Source organism: Lathyrus oleraceus, chromosome 5, assembly GCF_024323335.1.
Source record: "Lathyrus oleraceus cultivar Zhongwan6 chromosome 5, CAAS_Psat_ZW6_1.0, whole genome shotgun sequence".
Classification (NCBI taxonomy): Eukaryota; Viridiplantae; Streptophyta; class Magnoliopsida; order Fabales; family Fabaceae; genus Lathyrus; species Lathyrus oleraceus.
The window spans coordinates 195,738,263-195,743,367 of record NC_066583.1 but is presented as its reverse complement, the minus strand read 5'-3'; the positions used below and the strand labels follow the sequence as shown (position 1 = coordinate 195,743,367).

The window sequence follows — 5,105 nt, the reverse complement described above, 5'->3', positions numbered from 1 at the left end:
TGTATTTGATTTCAAAGAAACAATATGCCATTGGAGTGAGCGATTTATGATTGAAGTTAGATCATGGATCGTGAAAGATGTGAATGGTACCCTAAGATGGAAGAGGGAATAATTAGGATTATGCTCGCCAAGGATTTTCATCCTCGTGCCTACGTATTCTCACTGTGCAATGAGAAAATCAGAGCATTCATAGTTTATGGAACCACGAGAATAAAGAGGGGAATATTAATAGTGATGAAAAATATAACTTGTACCAATATAATGGTATCAATGGAACCTACAAGAGAGAGTGAACTTTTAACTGAAGAGTAAACAGATGACTTAGCCAAAAAATAAGGAATTAAATGTTTGGGTACGAGCCAAACAACTCTTGGTTCACAAGGTGGATTATCGTTATATCGACTTAAAAGGGAATATATGGGGCCTAAAAGAAAGTACCATTGGGTACAAGGAAAAGTATATCACTTAATAGGGAACAAACAGTTCGAGATCAAAGAAGAATGGTATCTTGGATACATGAACGAATAAACTCTGAACCGAAGAGTAAATAGGTGTCTTAGCCGAAAAAGAATGAGTAAATGTTTGGGTACGATCCGAGCAACTCTTGGTTCACAAGTTGAATTATCGTTATATCGTCCTAAAAGGATGTACATGGAGTCCAAGGAAAAATATGTTTGATCTTAAAAAGATGGTATTGATTGATTAATTGAATAACGATGGATTAATAAATAAGGTAGCTCGCGAAGAATCTGGATTCTCCTGCCTACGTATGCTCACTGTGCAATGAGAAAGTCAGAGATTTCGTAATTCAACCCACTAGGGCTGACATCAAGATGATCGAGGCAAAATAAGTGATTGATTGATAATAAAATATGAAGAGACTTGGCAGTTATTTGATATGAACCACGCTAAAAGTCTATGAGTAAAGGTGAATATGATAGACAATTGGGTCATTCGTCCCATATCCAAAGATATTCATAATGGGGATAGGAATTCTCCACTCTCATTCCTTCTTTACTACCTAAGTCTCGTGGCATATGATTCTCATCTTAACTTTCAAGTTGTTGGAAAATAATCTTTGATGCTCCTTGTGTTGATATTGTTTGCTAGAGAGAGAGACTTGGCAATCATATGATTTGAATTCTGCTAAAGTCTATGAGTAGAAGTGAATTCAATGAGTAACCATGTCATTCTCCCCGTACCCAAAGATATTCAGAACAAGGATAATAAGTCTTAGAAATGGAGAAGATGAAACTCAAAGGAGAGCATGGTGGACAGAGAGAAAAGGAGACGCCAACATGAGGCGCGTCTGCGTTCGCTTTGACATTTCTGATTTGCAGCATCATGGCGGTCCTCTTGTGTTGGGATCTGAATCCAGTTTGGGATTAAAGCCCAAATAATTTTCTTTTCATCACCCTGGAACCGATCCGCACACCCCTCGTTGTTCGTAATATCATGGGCCTCTGCTTTGAGGCCCATATCCAATTTGAAGTCAGTTTCGCACCCCATTGTTTGATGCATTGCTTTGGGCATGACTTCCATTCTGTTGGGCTTTGGTTTTTGTTCCTTGTTTTTTAAATTATTGATTAGGGGATTTGTTTAGCCATTAATGTTTAATTAGTAATTAAGTATTGGTTAATTAGGTATTAGAAAATATTAGAACGTAGAAATTTGAGATTTAATTAGATTTGTTATAAATATATTTCGATTAGTTTAATTAGATTTAGAAATTAGGGTTTATTTAGAATTAGATGATTTTCTATTCAATGTTAATATCCTTGTAAAATGACTATTTTGCCCATGAAGGATTTATTTTTTCATTTTAGCCATAAATACATGTTCCTTTAGAACTAGATCTTGACTTAGAATGTTAGATAGTTTTAAATAAAGTCTTTGACTAACAAATGCATGCTCCCTTGGGAATAACATGTGAATAATCTTAACCCTTAGATTAGGTTTACTAGACATTCTCAAGCTAATTCAAACCTCTGATTCAACTTGATCAAAAGTAATTTTGATCAATTAAATTATTTGATCTTGTAGAATCCCACAGTTTGTTCAAGTGACCAAAAAACCTAGATCACTTAATAAGACTCTATCTGTAAGTTGTGGACCTCGATACCTCAAGTCAGACTCTCAATCAAGGCATCCCAGTCATATCAAGTAGTGGATCATACAAGGCACATCAAAAGTGGTTCTTCAAGAACTTGTTAATCAAGGTTGAAATTATGTGGTATTAGCCTTAAACAATATAGAAGGGATGAGAGTGAAGACTTATTATCCTCGTTCTGAATATCTGTGGGTACGGGGAGAATGACATGGTTACTCATTGAATTCACTTCTACTCATAGACTTTAGCATAATTCAAATCATATGATTGCCAAGTCTCTCTCTCAAGCAAACAATATCAACACAAGGATTAGCAAAGTTTCTTCTCCAGTAACTTGAAAGTTAAGATAAGAATCATATGCCATGAGCCTTAAGTAGTAATGAAGGAATGAGAGTGGAGAATTCATATCCTCATTCTGAATATCTTTGGGTATGGGAGGAATGATACAGTTGCCCATCGTATTCACCTTTACTCATAGACTTTAGTGTGGTTCATATCAAACAACTGTCAAGTCTCTTCATATTTTATTATCAATCAATCACTCCTTTAGCCTCAATCATCTTGTTGTCAGCCCTAATGGGTTGAACTACAAAAGCTCTGACTTTCTCATTGCACAATGAGAATATGTAGACAGGTGAACCCATATTCTTCACGAACTATCTTATTTATTAATCCATCATTCTTCATTCATCAATCAATACCATCTTTTTGAGATCAAACATATTTTTTCCTTGGACTCCATATACATCATTTTAGGACGATATAGCAGCAGTCCACCTTGTGAACCAAGAGTTGTTTGGGTCGTACCCAAACATTTAATTTATTCTTTTTCGGCTAGGACACTTGTTTACGCTTTGGTTCAGAGTCTATTCCTTCATGGATCCAAGATACCATTCTTTTTTTATCTCGAATTATTTGTTCCCCAATAAGTGATATACTTTTCCTTGTACCCAACCGTACTTTCTTTTGGGCCTCGTATATACCCTTTTAGAATGATATAACGATAGTCCACATTCTGAACCAAGAGTTATTTGACTCGTACCCAGACATTTAATTCCTTATTCTTTTTGGCTCAAAGTTCACTCTCTATTACTATTTCATCAAAAAACCATTAGCATTAGCCAAAGTTCAAATTCCATAACAATATTTCACTCCTCCACACATTAGCCATTAAACATTCAATTACATGTACAAATACATCACCATACAAAGCCAAATATGAAAATTACAAAATTACAATCTAAGCATAACAAATTCCAAGTATGACCTATGAATACCATCCATGCCAATCCATTCCAATTTTCACATCCAATGCTTTTATCCACCACTCCATGAAGGGGCCAAACATGATTCAAACCCAATTGGTCCGAACAAATCCATTTAAGTTAGTTCCTGCATCTCAATCAACCAAGCATTCAATAACATTAACATTCACTTTCATTGACATAAATAATTGACATTTCATAAATAATTGACATTTCAAAGAAACAAAGTGACCAACTGACAACGTCATCACATTTTAACAAGACAACATGAAAGCATACATGATTCATTTCATATCCAGGAAAACAATGGTCCACTTAGCCTCATCCATAAGACAATGTTTTCATTATAACCAAATATCCAAACTGAACCATGATTCTAATTCACAAATAATCCAACATTCTAATTATAGCCATTCACAATGTATATACTAACCAAGGCTAACATAGAGAGAGTTGGTTCATTAACTAACATAATTTGGAATTAACATGATCTTCTTTTCATAGCGGACAGTAGCAAACCAACTTTAACAAATCATCAAGTCGCTAACTTAAGGGATTGGATCCTAGATTGGCTTAGCGTTTGATTTCCAGTTAAAGATTTGGCTCGTTTTCAGAACTCAGTTTTGGAGTTGCATAAAAGTCAGAACAGATAGCAGACAAAACTCCATGGAAGCTCATCCACCATTTTTCCATCTCATGACTACATCCACTTAAGACTAACTAATTTTGGCATTGCTAACCGATTGAGTTTCATTTAACTAACTGTAAATTCCAATTTCATTTCACCAAATAAAATCTTTATTTATAACTAACAGTATGGAAATAACCACAAGAAAAATATCAAGAAGTGATTCCAATTACAACAGTTTCTTCCTTAACTGTTAATATAGAAGTAGAGAGCTTTTGCAGAAATGAGGTATTAACCGTCATTCATTTTCATTTCAACAAAAAGTTAGTAATTCCCATTTTTTATTTCATTTTGGATTTAACCCCCAACGAACTTTCTAAATTTCTAACAGAATTTCAGTTCTAACTAAATGTGCATTTCAAAACAGAAATAATTTGGATTTCACATTTCATTTGAATTCGATTCCAACTAACTATTTCATTTATAACAGAAAACTGCATTCCATCTACATTTCATGTGAATTTCAAGCATATTTTAACCGTGTCTCAACAGCATTTTGAAACAGAAACGGAATTGTATTTCGGTTGAATTTCATTTCATAACAGAAAATGAAAAAAAAAGCTATAAAGAGAGACTTACTGTGATTGAGAGTCATGGATCATCATTCTGCAACATTCACTTTCCACTCTCCAATTGATTCTTCAAATCTCCTTCACTCAACTCATTACTCCCCCTCTCTTGAGTTTGCCTCTCTCTCTCGTCTCAACATGGAATTGGTTTCTTCAGCAACTTGATTCTAACAACCGAAATAATGATGGAGAAATGTGATTCGTCAAACTGCCGTGATGGTTGAGTGGAAACCGAATAGAACCATACTTTTTCGAATTCGAGTTGGTATTCTTGAAGCGGCACGAACGCAACGTTGTCAACAGTGGGCATTCCAACGTGGAGAAGGAAGGCGACGCCATGCGCAAGCATTTCCGGTGAAAACCTTTTTCTGTTTTCTCTCTAGCTTGAACGAAGGATCCGAACTTGAGGAGAGGTTTCAATCCTTCATGTTTGTGCATTTTTGGATACATTGGATGTTTGGGCCTAAGGCCCA

The 5,105-nt window shown here is 35.2% G+C and overlaps 1 long non-coding RNA gene across 1 annotated transcript; it reads right to left on the bottom strand.

The window, feature by feature from the left end:
• Positions 1-3,227: 3,227 nt before the first annotated feature.
• On the bottom strand, positions 3,228-5,105 carry LOC127087805 (uncharacterized). Its single transcript, XR_007790043.1, has 2 exons — positions 4,643-5,105; positions 3,228-3,502 (listed from the first exon to the last, which is right to left on the bottom strand). It is a non-coding gene; the product is annotated as an uncharacterized LOC127087805 (long non-coding RNA).